Source organism: Macaca fascicularis, chromosome 11 (assembly GCF_037993035.2).
Source record: "Macaca fascicularis isolate 582-1 chromosome 11, T2T-MFA8v1.1".
NCBI lineage: Eukaryota > Metazoa > Chordata > Mammalia > Primates > Cercopithecidae > Macaca > Macaca fascicularis.
Genome location: NC_088385.1, coordinates 7,925,187 through 7,947,779, shown reverse-complemented (window position 1 = coordinate 7,947,779; position 22,593 = coordinate 7,925,187). Strand labels below are relative to the sequence as shown.

Below are 22,593 nucleotides of genomic sequence, written 5' to 3'. Positions count from 1 at the left end.
GCAGGAGAATCGCTTGAACCTGGGAGGCGAAGGTTGCAGTGAGCCAAGATTGCACCATTGCATTCCAGCCTGGGGGACAGAGCAAGACTCCGTCTCAAAAAAAAAAAAAAAAAAGCTTTTGTCAATTAAAGATGCTTTTCAGTACTGAGTATTCATGTTGCTATGGCATTTTTATAAGAAAACTGGGCCGGGCGCGGTGGCTCAAGCCTGTAATCCCAGCACTTTGGGAGGCCGAGATGGGCGGATCACGAGGTCAGGAGATCGAGACCATCCTGGCTAACATGGTGAAACCCCGTCTCTACTAAAAAATACAAAAAAAAAAAACTAGCCTGGCGCGGTGGCGGGCGCCTGTAGTCCCAGCTACTCGGGAGGCTGAGGCAGGAGAATGGCGTGAACCCGGGAGGCGGAGCTTGCAGTGAGCTGAGATCCGGCCACTGCACTCCAGCCTGGGCGGCAGAGCGAGACTCCGTCTCAAAAAAAAAAAGAAAACTGTACATGGTTATATCTGCTACCTAAAATAATATATAGTGAGATGGTAATTTTACAGGCAATTAAGAATTTGCTGGCCAGGCACAGTGGCTTATACCTGTAATCCCAGCACTTTGGAAGGCCGAAGTGGGTGGATCACCTGAGGTCAGGAGTTTGAGACCAGCCTGGCCAACATGGCAAAACCCCGTCTCTACTAAAAAAAAAATCCAAAAGATTAGCCGGGCATGGTGGCGGGTGCCTGTAATCCCAGCAACTTGGGAGGCTGAGGCAGGAGAATCACTTGAACCCGGGAGGTAGAGGTTGCAGTGAGCCGAGATCGCACCATTGCACTCCAACCTGGGCAACAAGAGCAAAAACTCCGTCTCAAAAAAAAAGAATTTGCTATCATAGCAGATCCATGTGTACATACTGTATGCAAATCTTAGGAAGATATTAGATCCCAGAAGGTTAAAGTTCTGATCTCTATATATTTGTATATGCTTTAAGGAGAAGTGGCATCCATGTAGATGTGGTAAATGGCTTATAACTCTCAAGGTTTCCAATTTCTGCTGTGGTAGCAATTCTAAATTAAGATGGACTTGGACACTACTCTGGATTACTGTCCCTAAATATCAACTCCTGTTTATAAGCCAGCAGAGGCCAACTGAAATAGTACCCATAAAGTTCCTCAGCATATCCCTCAGACAGAAGTGGAAAAGATTGATTAAAGTTGGAGTACAAACATATGGGGCCCTGACCAAAAATACTGAACCATACTACTAGAAATCCCCATTCTTTAGCTAAAGGATAATCTGACTTCACTTTTAATTCTTCATTGACCATTGGTGTTCTGAAAGAATAGGAAATAATAGCAAAACATGGGAACTCCTAGATAGCATACATTTATTTTTAAAATGTATACTGTCGGCCAGGCACCATGGCTCACGCCTGTAATCCCAACACTTTGGGAGGCCAAGGTGGGCAAATCATTTGAGGTCAGGAGTTGGAGACCACCCTGGGCAACATGGTGAAACCCCATCTCTACTAAAAATACAAAAACTAACTGGGCGTGGTAGCACACACCTGTAATCCCAGCTACTCAGGAGGCTGAGGCAGGAGAGTTGCTTGAACCTGGAAGACAGAAGGTGCAGGGAGCCACGATCATGCCACTGTACTATAGCCTGGGAGAAAACAAATAAACAAAAAACACATATGGTCACCTTCCCAAGTAAACTGACCAACATCAGTTTAGGTTCACTGTAGGAGTGCCTTCCATAGGCCAGCGCCTCTCAGCCTTTCCACTAAGTACATTAAGATCCTAATAGTAATCATTGGGACCCAGGTCATCGTCTCACCAGAAGCTCCAGATTTCTTCAAGTCTTGGCCCTCTTGTTTTATATCAAAATTTTATGTGTATTATTTTTATATTTCAAAAATTCTCCCCAAATCATCAAGTAATATTGAGATGCTGATGTAGAAAAAAGTAGATTTCCAGCTGGTATGATCAGTGATAAATTGGACTTCATCAAAATTAAAAGCTTTTGTGCATCAACGGATACTATCAAAAAGGTAAAAAGCTATCCCACAGAATAGGAGAAAATATTTGTAAATCATGAGTCTAGTATTCATATGTTTAAAGAACTCTTAGAACTCAACAATAAAAAGATAACCCAATTTACAGAATGGATATGAATAGACAGTTCTCTAAAAAAGACATATACATGGCCAATAAGCTCGTGAAAAGCTGTTCAATATCTTTAGTCATTAGGGAAATGCAAATCAAAACCACAGTAAAATATCACTTCATACCTACTAGGATGGCAATAATCAAAAAAGCACACACAGGTGTTGGTGAAGATACGGAGAAATTGGAACCCTCATGGATTGCTGGTGGGAATGTAAAATGGTGCAGCCACTTGTGGAAAATCGTTTGGCAGTTCCTCAAAAAGTTCACAGCTACCGTATGACGCAGCAATTCCATTCCTAGGGTTATACCCAAGGGAACTGAAAGCATACATTCACGCAAAAACTTGTACGCAAATGTTCATAGCTTTATCATAACAGCCAAAAGTGGAAACAACCAAGCTGTCCACCAGTTGGGACAAATTGAATGAGTAAACAAAATGTTATATGCATACAATGGAATGTTAATTCAGCCATAAGAAAACAATGAAATCCTGACAACATGCTGAGACACAGATGAACCTTGAGAACTCACTACATGAAACAAGCCAGACACAAATGGCCACATATTGTCTGATTCCATTTATATGAAATACCCAGAATAAGCTAATTCATAAAGACAGAAAATAGATTGGTGGTTGCTAGGGGATAAGAGGAAGGGTGAATTGGGAATGACCGCTATGCGGTACACGGTTTCTAATGTTCTGGCATTAGATAGCAGAGATGAAAATATTCTGGCGTTAGATAGTGGAAATGGTTGCATAACACGGAATATACTAAAATCCACTGAATTGTACACTTAAAAAAAGAAGGACTCTGCATGATCAAAGAAAAAAAATGCTTTGGGTGCAAGTAGGGATAGAAGAAACGGTAAGACTGGAAAGACAGATTGTGAAGGACTTTGAATGGCAAGCTAAAGAAGCTGGCGTTCATCTTGTAGATGGGAAGCCACCAGAGTATTTTGAGCAGGGGTGACATGTTTAACGTAGTGTTACAGGAAGTTTAATTTGTGAAATGAGTAAGAGATTCTATCAGCCAGGAGAGGTAGAAGGTTCTATAAAGTCAAATTGAGGCCGGGCGCGGTGGCTCAAGCCTGTAATCCCAGCACTTTGGGAGGCCGAGACGGGCGGATCACGAGGTCAGGAGATTGAGACCATCCTGGCTAACACGGTGAAACCCCGTCTCTACTAAAAAATACAAAAAAAAAAACTAGCCGGGCGAGGTGGCGGGCGCCTGTAGTCCCAGCTACTCGGGAGGCTGAGGCAGGAGAATGGCGTAAACCCGGGAGGCGGAGCTTGCAGTGAGCTGAGATCCGGCCACTGCACTCCAGCCTGGGCGGCAGAGCGAGACTCCGTCTCAAAAAAAAAAAAAAAAAAAAGTCAAATTGAACACCCGAAGTTTCAGATTTCATGAAGGACCCTGGGTATGTGTGTATACAGGTATGTATGGGATTCGTAGCCATCTAGGGTAGGCTGAGGTGCTAATATGAATACTGAAAACTAGAGAGGTCATATAGCAGAGTAGTCAAAAACAAAAACACTCGGAACCCACACGCTGTCTGGGTTCAAATTCCAGCTCGGCCACCTTCCAGCATTGTGACCTTAGGTAAGTCACTAACCCTGTCTGTGCTTCAGCTTCCTCTTCTGTAAGATAAGGATACCCACTCATCAAGGTTGTTTTGAGGATTAAGTGAGTTAATACATACAAAGTGTTTACAATGTCAAGCTTAAAGAAAGGTCCCCGAAAATGTCAGCTGCTAGTCTGAAACTCCAGAGCACGTTTGAGAGTAGCCCACTATTGTTCTCTGTCCCGAATAACCTATGAAGTAACAGTCCTGAAGTGTTAAAAGACAAAACAAATTTTTCTTTGTGAAAAATGACCCTTTAAAACAAACTCCATCTACTAATAATGAAGCTTAGTAGTAGTAAAATGATTATTTTTAGCCATAAAATGGGTTTTCTGTATGTTAACAAATATAGTGTAGAGTTTGACAACATTCTTTGATATGAACCAGTCTCATACTTTCTGTACAGCACTGATTCTCTAAGTCAGATGCCAAGGCATGACCTCCCTTCAGGAATTGGGAATCTGCATTTTTAATAAGCATCCTAGGTAATTCTTATGCATGATACAGGTTGAGACCAGTGCAATGTACAGAAGTGGGAAAAATGGCTTGTGAAACTCAGTTGTATTTAGCACACTGTAGTAGACATAAAAATTGAAAACCCAACCTGGACAACACAGTGAGACCCAGTCTCTACTAAAATAAAATAAAATAAATAAGTGAACATTGAGAACCAATGGACAGTAGAATGTATTCAGTTCAGTGGGACATGAAACAATATTTTTGCTTAATTGAATCAAACATGTTAAAAAAAAAAAAAAAACCCACCCTACTCCCAAAGCACTCAATAAATTCTTCAGAGAGAAGGAAGAGCTTTTTGTACTACATTGCCTCTAAAATCTTGTAGGATAAGATATTTTAAGATAACTTAAAATCTTAAAGTTTTTAAGTCTAATTTTAATAACCAAATAAAATGGTTTTTATTTGAGCCAGTTTCAAGTTCTTAAAGTGACACGTAGGACTTAACAAAATCCATTATTTGTCATTTATGCTTTGCCCATTTTTACTTATTTCTTCATACTCTGAAGGAAAAAAATGCTACAAATATATGTTGGTATATAAGACAGTGCATTCCACAAATATTAGAAAATTTGTTTTTTCTTTTTTTTTTTTTGAGACGGAGTTTCACTCTTTTGTCCAGGCTGGAGTGCAATGGCACGATCTCGGCTCACTGCAACCTCTGCCTTCCGGTTTCAAGTGATTCTCCTGCCTCAGCCTCCTGAGCAGCTGGGATTACAGGCACCTGCCACCACGCCCGGCTAACTTTTGTATTTTTAGTAGAGACGGGGTTTCACCATGTTGGCCAGGCTGGTCTCGAATTCCTGACCTTGTGATCCACCAGCCTCCGCCTCCCAAAGTGTTGAGATTACAGGCGTGAGCCACTGTGCCCAGCCAGAAAAATATTTTTATAGAATTCAAACTTGTATTTTCTTTTGAAGGGCTATAGAAAGGGTGAGAGAACCCAACAACCACACTTATTCAAATTTATAAGGACAATTAGGAGTATTCTCATGGTTATCTTTAGAATCTTAGCAGGGTAAAAAAGAGTTTATTGTTTCATTTGCTGAAACTCCTGAGAAAAAGTCTCACCACGTTTGTAGTCACAGAGGTTAGATTTGGCAACTCTAAAGACAAGAGAAATTATCATGATAAGTGTTTGGAGGGGTTAGAGAGAAAATTAGTCACTTGGCAGTGTGGCAGGGCAACCTTTGGACAACCCAGTCCAGATTAGGTTAGAAGAGGAGTCGAGGACCTTTTGTCCACTGCAAACCAGTGCCACAAATGAAGTGGGAGGAGATGGGTTACCACATACTGGTTGGACTTATTTGAGAGAGAACCAGAAAGTATACAATCCCATAAGCATAAAAAATGGGGATAAAACTTCAAGTGTATATAAGGGTAAGAACAGGAGGAAACAATAACAGAGAGGGCAGGAGAGAAAGATCAGAAGGAATCAGACAGCCTGAGAAGAGCTGGGGGCTGAGTCCTGGCCTGGCCTGGCCGCTCCCCACTCCTCCGTCTGTGCCTCTGAGGGGCTTCAGTTGTCCCAAGTGAGAAACAGCTGTGCTAGATTGCTTCTACAATCCTTTCCACTCCTGGACCAAAACAGTTGCCCCTGCATCTAAAATACATAGCTTTAGCATATAAAATGCAGGTTACCTCAACTCCCCCCGACTCCCACATCTCACTCCCTTCCTTTCCCTGCCTGCCCCAATTCTGGCTGCATTCTCTTCTTGCCTCATATGGGCTCTTTTTCTCCTCCCCTTCTTTTCCAATGTCATGCAGTCTCTTGAACACTGGGTTTCAACCACTATACAGAAAAATGTTAGTGAAAAAGGAAGAGGGGTTCTATGCTGCGTGATTCTCCTTAGCCACGCACACTCCCTAGCCAGGCATACTAAACTAGGGGTGACAATGTATCACAAAGTCCAGACTCGCAGTCTTGCTGCCTCTTCTCTTCAAAGTTTGTTTCGGAAGTACCACCCCTTGCACCTCACATCCCAGCTGACTCTGCCTACCTGTCAGCCCCAGCCCTCCTCGGGCCTGCCTCAGCCTCACAGCCAGGATCCTACCAACACCAACACTGCACCAAACAACCCTTCCCAAAAGCCCCACCGGAACTAATGTGGGGACTCTGCCTATTATTAGGAACACCTTGGATGCAGCCCCTGTCCGCAGAATTCTGGCAGGAGAAGCAGAGTTTTCAGGCATATGCCTAATTTTGTTGGGGTGATGGTTGATTATTTTTTTTAAATCTAGGATTTCTGGGATCTGAAGCTTATACAATCTTGGATACCTTCTTTAAGAAAAAGAATACAAAAATATCTTCTATAAGTTTTACAAAAATATATGACCATGTGAGCACGTTGCTAGCTCCCGCCCCCACCCCACCCAGAGCCTTGGAAGGGGAGTGAAACCGAAGCTTTTTTAGCTTCATGGCAAATATGCTTCTTCCTGGGAGTACTGGGTACATTTACAGACCTTTATTTTTTACTTTCTATAGATTGAATTTAGTTAAGTCAGTTTTAAGCGGGCAAAGGCTAAAATTTCTCACCCCTAGGTGGCTCAAATTTCTGAACCTGAGATTTTATATCTTAAAATCCATTAAAAGAATACTCAGTTTTTAAGAAGTTAGGTGTAGGTATGCTTATATAAAATATTTAGACATGCATAAGTATTTTAAGTGGCCTGAAGGAAGTACATGCATGCTGCTTTTGCAAATATTTTCGCTTTTTGTTTTTGAGATGGAGTCCCACTCTGTTGCCCAGGCTGAAGTGCAGCGGCACGATCTCAGCTCACTGCAAGCTCCGCCTCCTGGGTTCACGCCATTCTCCTGCATCAGCCTCCCGAGTAGCTGGGACTACAGGCACCTGCCACCATGCCCGGCCTTTTTTTTTTTTTTTTTTTTTTTTTTTTTTTTTTTTTTTTTTGTATTTTTAGTAGAGACGGGGTTTCACTGTGTTAGCCAGGATGGTTTCAATCTCCTGACTTCGTGATCCGCCTGCCTCGGCCTCCCAAAGTGCTGGGTTTACAGGCATGAGCTACCGCACCTGGCCAAATAGTTTCACTTTTAAGCTGCACAGCAGCCCTGCAAGATGGCTGGTATTTTCCCTATTTCACAGATGAAGAAATTGAGGTTTAATGAATGTAAGTAGGCTGGGCACGGTGGCTCACACCTATAATCCCAGCACTTTAGGAGACTGAGGCGGGCGGATCACCCGAGGTCAGGAGTTCAAGACCAGCCTGGCCAACATGGTGAAACCCTGTCTCTACCAAAAGTACAAAAATTAGCCTGGCATGGTGGTACACGCCTGTAGTCCCAGCTACTTGGGAGGCCGAGGCAGGAGAATCGCTTGAACCTGAGAGGCAGAGGTTTCAGTGAGCCAAGACTGCGTCACTGCACTCCAGCCTGAGGAACAGAGCGAGACTCTGTCTCAAAAAAAAAAAAAGAATGTAAGTAATTTGCCCAAGCTGCAGAGCTAAATTTTAAACTAGATCATTCTGATTCCAAAGCCCAGATAATCTGGCTAGAAGTTGCCACCAGGGGATTTACTAATTTACAAAGAATTAGAATGCGATAAAATGCCCTGAGTACAGGCACCTGGAGTGTGATTTTTATCTTTGCTAGTAAAGCCATTTAGATGTCTTAAAGTACCTCAAAGTCAATCTGTTGCACCTGCTCTACTAAAACAAAGAAATGAGTCAACGGCCTCTTAGCTTTAACATGCTTTCTGTCTATACATTTTTATAGAATAATTTTTAGTTTTTGCAGCAGGTTTCACCAGTCAGCCAACAGGTGTGTATAACATCAATCACTAGCACTATACATGAGAAGTCTTGCTTATTAAGAGCACTCAGCTTAAATGGAGAAATTAAAGGCCTTTGGGACAGGTCAAGTTTAGGTTGTTTGGTTGGGTTGAGAGAGTAAAACTAACATTTCTTAACCTAACCCTTTTTCTTTCTTTCTCACAAGTAACAACCATCCAATAGCTTGCCTTTAAAATGTCCCCTCTATTGTTCCTCCACCAGACATTTTTGATCACTTGTCCCAGTTTCCATGAGTCCTGTATCACAGCTGTCAAAATGCTTGAGCTATTCAGGTGGAGATAACTTTCAGAAATGAACTGCTGAAGGGGACGGAGTGCCCGAGAATTAGATTAACAAAGAAAGTACACCTAAATTTAGCATTAAAATGAACTTCTAGAATATTTTTCAATAGGAAGATAAGCAAAGATAAAAATGGGCATGCTTATGTCTATAAACAGGTGCTGGAGCATAGATTGTTATCTGGAAATCAAAGAATAATAGAGCTGTAACTTTAAAAGAGCACACAGCTGGTTATTAGTGATTCACTCCCAGGTCACTGCCAAGTGCCAAGGCATGTGGCAAGAGCAGTAGAATGGAAATCAGGTGATGTGGATTCTAATTTGAGCTCTGCTCTGTTAACCTTGGGCATGCCAGTTATCCCCTTCCGGCCTTAGTTTCTTATCTACCTAATGAAGGGTTTGGAGCAGGTGATTCTTCAGTTCTAAGAATCCGTATTCATGGATAACTGTTTAGCATATGACTCAGCCCAAGGTGTACAGGATTGCTGGAGTGTGGAAGGTATGTTGGCTCCTGCCCTTACTAGCAACAAGGCTTAATCTAGTGAACAGAAAGGATCAAAGGTGGCTATATCCCCACCTCAATGTCCATGATCTACAAGTGCTCTTCCAGCTGGCAGAGTGTGTCAGTAATGAGATTTTGTATCTCATACGAAGTTCTAAGCACTGAGCCTAATCAGTTACCCATCACTTAAGTACACAGTGTCAGGCAAAGCTTAACCCTCCTTCCTATTTTTCTTTGTCTTCCTTTTCTCTGGAAGCTCTCTAACATAAGGAACTTCCATTTTGGTGAAAGAATAGAAAAGTTGAGGGACAGGCCAGGTGTGTTGTCAGTAAGACTGATCCAGCTGATTGGTTTGCCATTTAGATTGCATGGCAGACATCTGCCATAAGCACTTAAAACACACCTTCAATAGACATTAAAAAGCACACACACAGCCAAACACAGCAGCTCACACCTGTAATCCCAACACTTTTCCAGGCTGAGGCGGGAGGATTGCTTGAGCCCAGGAGTTCAAGATCAGCCTGGGCAATATAGCAAGATGCTATCTCTACAAAAAATTTAAAAATTATCTGGACATGCTGGCACGCTCCTGTGGTCTCAGCTACTCAGAGGTCTGAGATGGGAAGATCACTTGAACCCAGGAGGTCAAGACTGCAGTGAGCCGTGACTGCACCATTGCACTCCAGCCTGTGTGACAGAGCAAGACCCTGCCTCAAAACACACACACTGACTAGGCACGGTGCTCATGCCCAGCACTTTAGGAGGCTGAGGCAGGTGGATCACTTGAGGTCAGGAGTTCAAGACCAGCCTGGCCAACATGGTGAAACCCTATTCTACTAAAAATACAAAAATCAGCCATGTGGCCAGGCACGGTGGCTCTTGCCTGTAATCCCAGCACTTTGGGAAGCCGAGGCAGGAGGATCACCTGCGGTCAGGAGTTCGAGACCAGCCTGACCAACACGGTGAAACCCTGTCTCTACTAAAAATACAAAATTAGCCAGGCATGGTGGCACATGTCTGTAATCCCAGCTACTCGGGAGGCTAAGGCAGGCGAATTGCTTGAATCCAGGAGGCAGAGGTTGTGGTGAGCTGAGATCACGCCATTGCACTCCAGCCTGGGCAGCAAGAGCGAAACTCCGTCTCAAAAAAAAAAAATCAGCCATGCGTGGTGACACACAGTTGTAATCCCATCTACTTGGGAGGCTGAGGCAGGAGAATCACTTGAACCTGGGAGGCAGAGTGCAGTGAGCCAAGATTGCACCACTGCACTCCAGCCTGGGCAACAGAGTGAAACTGTGTCTTGAAAAACACACACACACACACACACAATTTGCTGTCGTTTTGGGGGCATGGTGGCACATACCTGTAGTCCTAGCTACTTGGGAGGCTAAGGCAGGAGGATCACTTGAATCCAGGAAGTTGAAACTGCCGTGAGCTGTGATTGTGCTGCTGTACTGCCTGTGCAACAGAGTGAGATACTGTCTCAAGAAAATAAAAAAATAAAGAAATAAAAACCAAGGTTTAGATGGCAACTTTAAAATGTGAAAGGAGGATATATAGTTTTTCAAAATTCTTCTAGGAGCTGTGCCAGCAAAAAGGTTTGAAGACATGAAGCCATTATATCAGTGGCATAAACATCTTTAATTTGTCCTTTTCCTTATCCTACACCTGGTCAATTGATTTTTTTTTTTTCCCATTTATCAGTTTCAGACTCTGCTTGGTTTTTCACTTTCCCATCCATTTTGTTACAGTATTTTCCCCTCTTGAAATTAGTCCAGTCTCTTGGAATGAATGCCCCATGCTCTTTCCTACCTCTGTGTCTTTACTACATTATCCTCCCTTGGAATGCCGTCATCTCCTCTGTTCAAGAACTACTCCTCCCGACTACTATGGTCGAGATTGATTTCTCTTTAACCTCTGCAACATTGGCTATTCCATACAGTTAGCACTTAGCATAGAACATCATTGTTTGATTTTGCTCCTTAAGAACAGAAAGCACCTCTTAAAATTCTACCATATTCTCCCTAATGCCTAATGCAATGCTAACCACATAGTGGGTGCTTAATAAATACTGTATTGACTGCCTAGAGTACAGAGCACTTGTTCACTCATTCCTTCGGCCATTCAGCTAATACTTTTTGAGAAATATCGTGTACCAGGAACTGTACTCAGCACTGGGGTATGGTAGGGACTAAAGTAGATGACAATCCCTGCTTTAAAAGACTGAAAAGTAAAATATATGGTATGTCAAAAGGTAGTAAGTACTGAGAGGAAAAATAGAAAAAGCAAGAAAGAAGAACAAGAAGTGTGTGATGGGGGAGGGCTACAGGGTGGGGAGGGGTAGTGTTGTATACAGTTCTACATAAGATAGTTAGGGAAGTCCTCACTGTTATCAGTGAGGACTTATGGTGACATTTTGCAAAGGACCTGAGGTGTAGGAAGGACTTGAGCTTATCTGTGGAAAGAGCCTTCCAGGCAAGGAATTTATCATGTGAAGCCACCAAGGCTGGACCTGCCTAAATTCCAGGAAGGGAGGGCTTTGGGGCTGGAGCAGAAGGGTGGAGGCCAGATTGAGAGGTGAGTCAGAGGACAGTGGGGCCTGGGCAGAGGGACAGAACTGCGGGTGCTGGCTGCACTCAGGCTTTTGATCTGAGTGAGAATGGAGGCCTTGAAAGGGCTTTGAGCAGAGGAGTGACCTGCTGACTTAAGTGGAATAGAACCCTCTAGATGCTTCATTAAGGCTAGACTGAAGGGAGGCAAAGGCAGAAATGGTGAGATTGATCAGGAGGCAACTATATAATGATAATACATTGAATATAATAATGGCATTAATAATGATAATAATCCAGAGATAGTGGCAACTCGGACCAGGGGAAGCAGTAGAGGTGGAGAGAAGTGATCAGATTTCGGATTTATTTTGAAGGTAGAACAGACAGGATTGCTGACTCTTGAGTAGTCAGCTGGGAGCTATTGATGGGTTCTGAGCAGGAGCTGAAGGAATATGACCCCAGACTGCTGGGAAGACTTGGTGCAGGCAGAGATCAGGTAGGAGGCCATTGCAAGGATTTAAGGGTGAGATCCCTAAGAGTTATTTCATGGCTAGATACAGAGAACCAATATGAAGAAGGAAAATACTTTTTTTTTTTTTTTTTTGAGATGGAGTCTGGCTCTGTTGCCCAGGCTGGAGTACAGTGGGATGATCTCGATTCACTGCAACCTCCGCCTCCTGGGTTCAAGCAATTCTCTTGCCTCAGCCTCCTGAGTAGCTGGGATTACAGGCATGCACCACCACGCCCAGCTAATTTTTGTATTTTTAGTAGAGATGGGGTTTCACCATGTTGGTCAGGCTGGTCTCGAACTCTTGACCTGGTGATCCACCTGCCTTGGCCTCCCAAAGTGCTGGGATTACAGGCGTGGAACCACCACGCCTGGGCAGGAAAACACATTTTTTAATGTTGTGTGACCTGGAGAATGGTACCACTGTTAATTTTTTAAAAAAACCCAGAGAAGTCTGATTTAGGGAGAAATTTATGCCTTAGTTATACAAAGTTTGAGATGGTAATGAAATATCAAATTACAACTGTCCTGCAAGAAGTAGAAAATGTGGAACTGAAACTTAAAGAAGTTAGAACTAAAGATGTGGATCTGTCTTTGGCATAAAGATTATATTAAGTTACTTGAGAGTAGATGAGTTTCCAAGAAGCAGTGTAGCAAGACTAGTGAAGGGCCAAGACTGGATCCTGGAGGTCAGCAACATCTAGGAGCCAGAAAAAATGCCTTCGGTGAAAGAGACAGAAAGTTGGGTCTGTTCAAATTGTAGTCAGCCAACCCATGCCAGAAGTAAGCACAGAAAGTAAGGGTGAACATTGGCCAAGCACAGTGACTGATGCCTGTAATCCCAAAGTGTTGGGAGGCCAAGGCGGGCAGATTGCTTGAGCTCAGGAGTTCGAGACCAGCCTGGGCAACATGGTGAAACTCCAGCTCTACAAGAAATTAGCCAGTCCTGTGTACACCTGTAGTCAGGGAGGCTCAGGTGGGAGGATCGCTTGAACATAGAAAGTTGAGGCTGCAGTGAGCTGTGAGCATGCCACTGCACTCCAGCGTGGGCGATAGACCAGTGACTCACGCCTGTAATCCTAGCACTTTGGGAAGCCAAGGCAGGTGGATCACTTGAGGTCAGGAGTTCGAGATTAGCCTGGCCAACATGGAGAAACCCCATCTCTACTGAAAATACAAAAATTAGCTGGGCATGGTGGTGCACACCTGTAATCCCAGCTCCTCAGGAGGCTGAGACAGGAGAATCACTTGAACTTGGGAAGCGGAGGTTGCAGTGAGCCAAGATCATGCCACTGTACTTCAGCCTGGACAACAGAGAGAGACTCTGTCTCAAAAAAAAAAAAAAAAACAAAAAAGAAAGAAAGAAAAAGAAAAATTCCAGGAGATCCATTCCTAGGTATATACCCAAGAAAATTAAAAACATAAAAATATATGTTCACACAAAAACTTGTACGTGGGCTCATACCTGTAATTTCAGCACTCTGGGAGGCCAAAGCAGGAGGATCATTTGAGGCCAGGAGTTCAAGACCAGCCTAGGCAACATAGTGAGACCCTGTCTCTGCAAAATGCATGAATGTTTGTAGCAGTATTCTTCATAATGCCTGAAAAGTGGAAACAACCCAATTGTTCGTCAACTGATGATGAATGGGTAGATCATATGCAGAGCATCCAGGCTGGGCGTAGTGGCTCATGCCTGCAATCCTAGCACTTTGGGAAGCTGAGGTGGACAGATCACTTGAGCTCAGGAATTCAAGACCAGCCTGAGCAACATAGTGAGACCTTGTCTATAAAAAAGTTTTTAAATGTTTAAAAAAAAAAAAAAAATGCAGAGTATCCATACAAAGGAATATTATTCAGCCATAAAAAGGAATGAAGTGCTGATACATGCTACAACATGGATGAACCTTGAAAACATGCTAGGTGAAATAAGCCAGACACAAAAGTCTACATATTGCATGACTCCATTTATATGAAACACCTAGAACAGGCAAATCTATAGAGACATAAAGTAGATTAATGGTTGCCAGGCTCTGGGAGTTAAGAGAGAATGGGAAATGACTGCCAACGTGTATGGGGTTTCTACTTGAGGTGATGAAGATATTCTAAAATTAGATAGATAGTGGGGATAGTTGCACAACCTTTTTTTTTTTTTCCTTTTGAGTCGGAGTCTTGCTCTGTTGCCAGGCGTAATCTCAGCTCACTGCAATCTCTGCCTCCTGGGTTCAAGCAATTCTCCTGCCTCAGCCTCCGAAGTAGCTGGGATTACAGGCGCGCACCACCACGCCCGGCTAATTTTTTGTATTTTAGTAGAGACAGGGTTTCACCATGTTGGCCAGGATGGTCTTGATCTCCTGACCTCGTGATCTGCCCGCCTCGGGCTCCCAAAGTGCTGGGATTATAGGCATGAGCCACCACACCCGGCCACAACCTTTTGAATATACTGAAAAACATTACATTTTACACTTTGAAGGGTGAATTTTATGGTAAATTATATCTCAGTAGAAAAAAATCCAGGAAACTGTATATAGTCAGCCCTCCGTATTTGTGGGTTCCACATTCATGGATTCTAAACTAATAATACAATAATAAAAATATAAATAAAAAACAATATACTAGGCCGGGCGCGGTGGCTCAAGCCTGTAATCCCAGCACTTTGGGAGGCCGAGGCGGGCGGATCACAAGGTCAGGAGATCGAGACCACAGTGAAACCCCGTCTCTACTAAAAATACAAAAAATTAGCCGGGCGCGGTGGCGGGCGCCTGTAGTCCCAGCTACTCAGGAGGCTGAGGCAGGAGAATGGCGGGAACCCGGGAGGCGGAGCTTGCAGTGAGCCGAGATCGCGCCACTGCACTCCAGCCTGGGCAACAGCGTGAGACTCCGTCTCAAAAAAAAAAAAAAAAAAAAAAAAACAATATACTATATAGCAGCTATTTTCAATAGCATTTACATTATATTAGGTATTATGAGTAATCCAGAGATGATTTAAAGTGTATGTGAAGATATGTATAGGTTACATGCAATACTACACCATATTATATAAGGGACTTGAGCATCTGTGGTGTTTGCTGGGAGTGCTAGAACCAATCCTTCATGGATACCAAGAGATAACTGTATTCAAAACTAATGAAACCAGTGAAAGAGAAGTTTCAGTAAGAATGAAAACACAGCAGGGCTGTCAAGGAAACTAGGGAGGAAGGAAAGACTACTGGATTTGGGTATTAGAAGATAAAATATTCAAACAAAACATCATTCCATATTAGCATGCAGTCCACAGACTACTCCTAAAAGTTCTGAGACCTCTTTAAGGAATCTCTTTGGGGTAAAAATTATTTTCATGATACTACTAAGATGTATTTGTCTTTTCACTGTGTTAACACTTGCACTGATGTCGCAAAATGGTGGTGGTGAAACTGCTGGCGCCTTATCACAAAGCAAGACATTGGCACCAAACTGTACTGATCACTGCATTCTTTACTGCCATGCACTCACAACCAAAACAGCCAGTTTCACTTAAGAATCCTTGATGAAGTGGTAAATTTTTTCTGGTTTTTTTTGAGTCAGGGTCTCACCCAGGCTGGAGTGCAGTGGGACCATCACAGTTCACTGCCACCTCAACTTCCTGGGCTCAGGTGATCCTACCTCAGCCTCCTGAGTAGCTGAGGCTACAGCTGTGCACCACCACACCTGGCTAATTTTTTTTTTTTTTTTTTTTTTTTTAGAGTTGGGGTTTCACCTTGTGGCCCAGGCTACATATTGTTAATTTTATCAAATGTCAGTCCTTGAATAAATCTTTTTCTTCTTTTAAACTGGTATACACCACCACACCCGGCTAATTTTTGTATTTTTAGTAGAGACGGGGTTTCACCATGTTGGCCAGGCTGGTCTGGAACTCCTGACCTCAAGTGATCCACCCGTCTTGGCCTCCCAAAGTGCTGGGAGGCATGGGTCACCATGCCTGGTCCTGAGTACATCTTTTTAACCTTGTTTGAAGAAATAGGAAATATGCATTAACCACTTCTGCTGCACACTGGTAGAGTACAGTGGTTGTCACAAGGAAAAGCATTTGGGCGATTATTTGAGTTGCATATTGATTTAGCAGCTTCTTTTTTCACTGACCACCATTTTTACTTGAAAGAATGATGGACAAACTATGGTGTTATTTAGATTTAGGCATCTGGCAGACAGTCTTTTGAAACTGTATGAAGTGAGCCTGTCACTTCAAGGTAAACAAATGACAATATTTGTAGCCAGTGATAAAATCTACACTTTCAAGTAAAAATTAGAATTTTGGAAAACTTGTATCCACTCCCATGAGCTTGACCACTTGCCAGTATATAAGGACTTTTCTGCTGAAATCAATGGTGAAATTTAAGGAATATGATTTTTTGATATGTATTCTAATGAAATATGTCAGTATTTAGAAGATCTGCCTAATAACAGTGAACCAGTATTTTCCAGTGACCCATGTGTGATGTTACAAAGTCATGCATGGTACAATATCCATTCAAAGTGCAAGAGAAGCCAATGGATTTTATTATAACAAAAGTTCCTAACTGTTAAGATACTACTACTTGTCAAGTTTTGATGTAGTGCTAAAGAATGTCCAAAATTATCTGAAAATGCAGATACTTTCTCTGTCTGTGTAAAGCCAGATTTTCTTCGTATTATTTTAACCAAACTAACATATTACAACAGATTAAATGCAGAAGCAGATTTGAGAATCCAGCCATCTTCCATTAAGTCAGACAGAGGCCATAAATTTATGAAAATGTAAAACAATGCCATTCTTCTCATTAGATGGCTTTATTTCTTTGATTGTGTTGGGAAATATAGTGGTTTTCATTTAAAGTGTGTTATTTATATTAATGTGTAGTAGTTTTACTGTTAATATTTTTACTGAATCATATCTTTTACTTTTTTTTTTAGTTTTATTTTCTTTCTTTTTTTTTTTTTTTTTTTTTTTTTTTTTTTTTTTGATATGGAGTCTCGCTCTGTTGCCTAGCCTGGAGCACAGTGGTGTGATCTCAGCTCACTGCAACCCCTGCCTCCTGGGTTCAAGCGATTCTTCTGCCTCAGCCTCCCAAGTAGCTGGGATCACAGGCGCCTGCCACCATGTCTGGCTGATTTTTGTCTTTTTAGTAGAGACAGGGTTTCACCATGTTGGCCAGGCTGGTCTCAAACTCCTGACCTCAAGTGACCCACCCACCTCGGCCTCCCAAAGTATTGGGATTACAGGCGTGAGCCACCACACCTGGCCTTTAGTCTTATTTTCTAACACAGTAGACATTGATACGTAGTTTCCACATTAACAAAAGTTGTTTGGGGTGCTCAATTTATTTTAATTTTTATTTTTTGAGACAGAGTCTCAAAAAAAACCAACTTTGTTGCCCAGGCAGGAGTGCAATGGCATCATCATAGCTTGTTGTCGCTTCTGTCTCCCCAGACTCAGGTGATCCTCCTGCCTCAGCCTCTCAAGTAGCTGGGACTACAGGCATGCGCCACCCACCCCACCCAGCTATTTTTTTTTTATTTTTTGTAGAGACAGAGTCTTGCTTTGTTGCCCAGGCTGGTCTCAAACTCCTGGGTTCAAGTGATTCTCCCGTCTCAGCCTCCCAAAGCGTTGGGATTACAGGCGTGAGCCACCACTCCCAACCAGATTTACCAGACTTAATGGAAAGAGCCCATTTCTGTTTCTTCAGATGAAACCTCGCAACTTTAGGATTAATAAGTAATCTCAACAACTATTGTTCAGGAAATAAGAAAACGTTCCCGCTAGAAATGCAGGTTGTGATAGATCTGGTCCCTGACACAAACAGCACTTGGAACTGAGTGAAGTCCAGAGACTGAAGAATACAGTTCTATCCACTCCCTGTGCTTGACTACAACCCCTGAAGAGGTCTGGTGCAAATTAAATGTATCCCAGCAGCTGCTTGAAAGACCACAGCATTTTGAATGCCCCTAGCATTAGGGCTTATAGAGCTCCCATTCTAGTAGAAGAGCCTCAGGTTTGGAGTGTACTAAACGTCATCATCCTTCATCTGCTAATAAGTTTCTGAAGGCCCTGCTTTAAACAAACAATCAAAAAGAAGGAACAGTTACAGAGCTGCCAAACAAGTTCTTACAAACCTCTGGTCTGTTACAAACCCATCTGGTGCTAATAAAGGCAAGGCATCAACCCCAATCTCCAAGCCGAGAATTTTATCCTCAGGACTGAGTACTGCGACCTGCATCCGGATGTTAGTGGGGCTGTCAAAGCCGTGTGTCGTGCTGTTAAAAGTGGAGGTCCTTCCCACTCAGACCCACAGAAGCCAACTCTGATGAGTGGGAGGGTGAGCAGGAGGGGCTTCGGTCATTTTTCATAGATTCTTCAGGTAACTGTAGCCACCATATTAAGCATTGGCTCCCATAAAAAAGCATTAAGGCCCAGAAACCTCTTGTAGGGTCACACCCTCCCTAAAAACAGCACATCCCTGAAGTGGTGGCTGGGCAGCCAGGCTCCAAAGCCTGCTGAGCTGAGCTGAGCGGCAGCCAAGAGCAAGGTTTGGTGTTTACACACTCAAAATCAGCCTGGGTTGTCACAGCAACTCACCCCAGCACAGTTCTTCCTTCTCCACGGCGGCTTCCTTCCAGGCTTTGCTGTTCTCTGTCACCGTCTTAATGTTCCTGGTAACCTGGCCTGCTGCATTCTTTTTATTTTTCTCCCAATTCCTCCACCTTCTTGTCATGTGTTTGCTAGTGTGCAATACTTCACCTGTTTGGAACTCAACAACGTCCCCTCCCACAAAACGCACCTGAAAGCAAGAAATAGCACACAAGACCTCTCAGTGGCCAGAACAGATGTTACCAGGCCTGTGCACTAAGTCCATAAGGAAAGCACCCAAGCCCCCTGCTTTTGTCTTAAAATCTTTTTTTTTACACCTTTAAAATAAGGTAATGGTTTTTAAGGCCTGCAGTAAATTGGGAGTAGGGAGAGGAACTATTGCCAAGCACCCCGGAAGTTCAAGAGGTGACTATTAATCCCAGAGTAGCAAGGAAAGGGACAGACAGGCTATAAGAAGTGGACACAATAACTCAGAACTCAGGACAGTGTAGGCCTTATTAGAGTCAGGCAGATAATTTCACATACCTCAGAACGTCATAAAGCGATCATGACATTACTCTGGAATAGCTATGATCCAGACACCTAGAAAATGTTAAACTAGATTCAAGTTAAAGAGGCAGAGTAGTATGTGTAGTGTTTTTTAATTTCAAGCATTCCAAATGGTTAAGGGTTTTCATGCTTGTCTTTAATAAACTTAGACATCTAGAACTTATGAGTGCTCTAGATAATTATCTACTCTTTTATATTTTTATTTATACCCCATTACTTAAAAAGTAAAAATAAAGCAAAAGATTGAAGACATTGACTTTTAGTCTATATAGTATCTAGTTCCTGGCTCTAGTTCTTAGCAATATTTGCTGCTAACCTGGTGTTCTATCTCTGCCAAATTTCTGCCCGTATGAAATGTATGAGACTTGATCCTATTTTCTTGCTCATTCATCTGACTGAAAGGATCATAGACGTCTCCACCTCCCTTGAGCTAGTGATCCTATATCCCATCATCTCAGTCAGCTAGAAAATGAACCATCACATGCCACCTCCTCTCAGTTACATGCTCCATAAACAGAATACCTGGCATATAGCAGGCATTTACTAAACACTTGGTCAATGAATACATGAGCCGGTAATCCACAAGATATCGGTAGAATTAACTACAGTTGACCCTTGAACAGCACAGGACCTATGGGAGCCCACCGCTTGTACAGTCAAAAATCCTCATAAAATTTTATTTATTTATTTATTTTGAGACAGAAAAAAAAAATTGCCCAAGCTGGAGTGCAGTGGCGTGATCTCAGCTCACTGCCACCTCTGCCTCCCAGGTTCAAGCAATTCTGCCTCAGCTTCCCAAGTAGCTGGGATTACAGGTGCCTGCCACCATGCCTGACTAATTTTTGTATTTTTACTAGAGACGGGGCTTCACCATGTTGGCCAGGCTTGTCTCAAACTCCTGACCTCAGGTGATCCACCCTCCTAAGCCTCCCAAAGTAGTACAGGTGTGAGCTGCTGCACCCGGCCCACACGTATAACGTTTTGTTTTTTTGTGTTTTTTTTGAGACAGAGTCTCGCTCTGTCACCAGGCTGGAGTGCAGTGACTCAGTCTCAGCTCACTGCAACCTCCGTCTCCCGGGGTCAAGTGATTCCCCTGCCTCAGCCTCTTGAGTAGCTGGGACTACAGATGCGCACCACCATGCCCAGCTAATTTTTTGTATTTTAGTAGAGACAGAATTTCACCGTGTTAGCCAGGATGGTCTCGATCTCCTGATCTCGTGATCCGCCTGCTTCGGCCTCCCAAAGTGCTGGGATTACAGGCATGAGCCACCGCACCCGGCCACATAAAACTTTTGACTCTCCAAAAACTTAGCTACTAATAGAAGACTTACTAATAGCATAAACAAGTTAACGTGTATTTTGTATGTCATTTGTATTATATATGTATTTCTTACCATGAAGTAAACTGTAGAAAAGAAAATGTTATTAAGAAAATCATAAGCAAGAGAAAATATGTTTACTCTTCCCTCAGTGGAAGCGGATCAGCATAAAGGTCTTCCTCCTCATGGTCTTCAGGCTGAGCAGGCAAAGAGGAGGAGAAAGGAAGGGTTGCCATCTCAGCAGTGGCAGAGGCAGAAGGAAGCCTAAGGGGAGCCACGCTGTTCAAAATTGTGTTGATCAAGGGTCAGCTATACTTGCATGAAGCTATAAATTTAATTAAGAGCCTAGCCCATTATGGGAACAGCAATAAAAAAAAAAAAACACCAGTTTGGGAACAGCAATAAAAAAAAAACACCAGTTAGCCAGGCGTGGTGGCTCACGCATGTAATCCTAGCACTTTGGGAGGCCAAGGCAGGTGGATCACCTGAGGTCAGGTGTTTGAGACCAGGCTGGCCAACATGGTGAAACACCGTCTCTACTAAAAATACAAAACTTGCTGGGCATGGTGATGGGCACCTGTAATCCCAGCTACTTGGGAGGCTGAAGCAGGAGAATCGCTTGAACCCAGGGGCCGGAGGTTGCAGTGAGCCAAGATCGTGCCATTGCACTCCAGCCTGGGTAAAGACAGCTAAACTCCATCTCAAAAAAAAACACCAGTTGGTCCTGGCACCAAGAAGATCAAATGGTGGATATGCTGTTATATGGGAAAAGTAGGACACACATCAGTACAGTTTGTTTGTTTTGAGACAGTCTCGCTCTGTCGCCCAGGCTGGAGTGCGGTGGCGCCATCTCAGCTCACTGCAAGCTCCACCTCCCGGGTTCACGCCATTCTTCTGCCTCAGCCTCCCAAGTAGCTGGGACTATAGGTGCCCACCACCACGCCCGGCTAATGGTTTTTGGGTTTTTTTTTTTTTGTTTTTTGTGTGTGTGCTTTTTGTGTGTGTGTATTTTTAGTAGAGATGGGGTTTCACCGTGTTAGCCAGGATGGTCTCGATCTCCTGACCTCGTGATCCATTCCTCTCGCCCTCCCATAGTGCTGGGATTACAGGCATGAGCCACCACGCCCAGACTTTTTTTTCTTTAATGTATGGGGGAATAATTACTAGAAGGACAGAAACCAACATATAATATGATTGTGCATTTACTTATTTAACAAATAATTGAGCAATTTATTTCTGTATGATACTATTCTAAGCATTTTAGAGTTAACCAAACTCACAGTAAACTGTATTGCCAATGATAAAACTGCACTTACATAATTTTAAAGCAAGAATCGCAGCAATTCATCAGGCACAGTGGCTCATGCCTGTAATCCCAACACTTTGGGAGACCAAGGCAGGAGGATTCCTTGAGCCCAGGAGTTCAAGGCCAGCCTGGGCAACATAGTGAGACCTCATGTCCACAAAAATTACAAAATAGCCAGGCATGGTGGCAAGCACCTCTGGTCCCAGCTACTCAGGAGGCTGAAGTTAGAGAATCACTTGAGCCCGGGAAGTCAAGGCTGCAGTGAGCTATGATCATGCCACTGCACTCCAGCCTGGGTGACAGAGCAAGACCCCGTCTCAAAATAAATAAAAATAAAAGCAAGAATTGCAGAAAGTATAAACCATGACCAACTCAAGAGAATAATCAGTGAAAGAATAGGCAGAATGTCTTTCCAAAAAGCAGTTGGGAGATTCCCATCCTCCACATACGCACTAGTGCAGTGGGAATGTTGCCCGGCGTGGCAGCCAGACCTCTAGATAGAACACTGAAAGTGAGTCTGCAGTAAAGCCACGGAATATGCTAATTTTAGTTTAGGAATACCAAATGGTATTGACCGCTTTTAATTCAATAAGCAACCCTTGGCCGTGTATAGTCAGTTCATGACCCATCAAGAGATCCTCTGTGGTTCAGTCATGGCCTTTGGACTATACTCTAAATCGTGGCTTTAGAAGACATTTTTCCAGTATACTTAAATGAATTTTATAACTTGATTGATGCCCAGATTATAGACTGTGAGGAGTATCTCCACATATCTTGTAACTGCTATATGCAGTCAGCAATTCCAGTATTTAGCCTGATAATTAATTTATATTTGTCCTCATAATCTGATAATACTGTGCTAGCAAGATAGATCACA

At 43.1% G+C, this 22,593-nt stretch overlaps 1 protein-coding gene and 1 long non-coding RNA gene across 4 annotated transcripts in view; one reads left to right on the top strand and one right to left on the bottom strand.

Moving 5' to 3' along the window:
- Positions 1 to 22,593, top strand: part of LPCAT3 (lysophosphatidylcholine acyltransferase 3) — a 42,762-nt gene that overhangs the window by 12,033 nt on the left and 8,136 nt on the right. The gene's annotated exons all lie outside the window — the stretch shown is intronic.
- LOC141408015 (uncharacterized) lies at positions 1,532 to 18,708 on the bottom strand. Of its 2 annotated transcripts, none has more exons than XR_012419942.1 (3): positions 18,531 to 18,708; positions 10,248 to 10,362; positions 1,532 to 1,649 (listed from the first exon to the last, which is right to left on the bottom strand). It is a non-coding gene; the product is annotated as an uncharacterized lncRNA (long non-coding RNA). The 2 variants fall into 2 exon arrangements; XR_012419943.1 differs by having other exon boundaries at positions 10,248 to 10,342.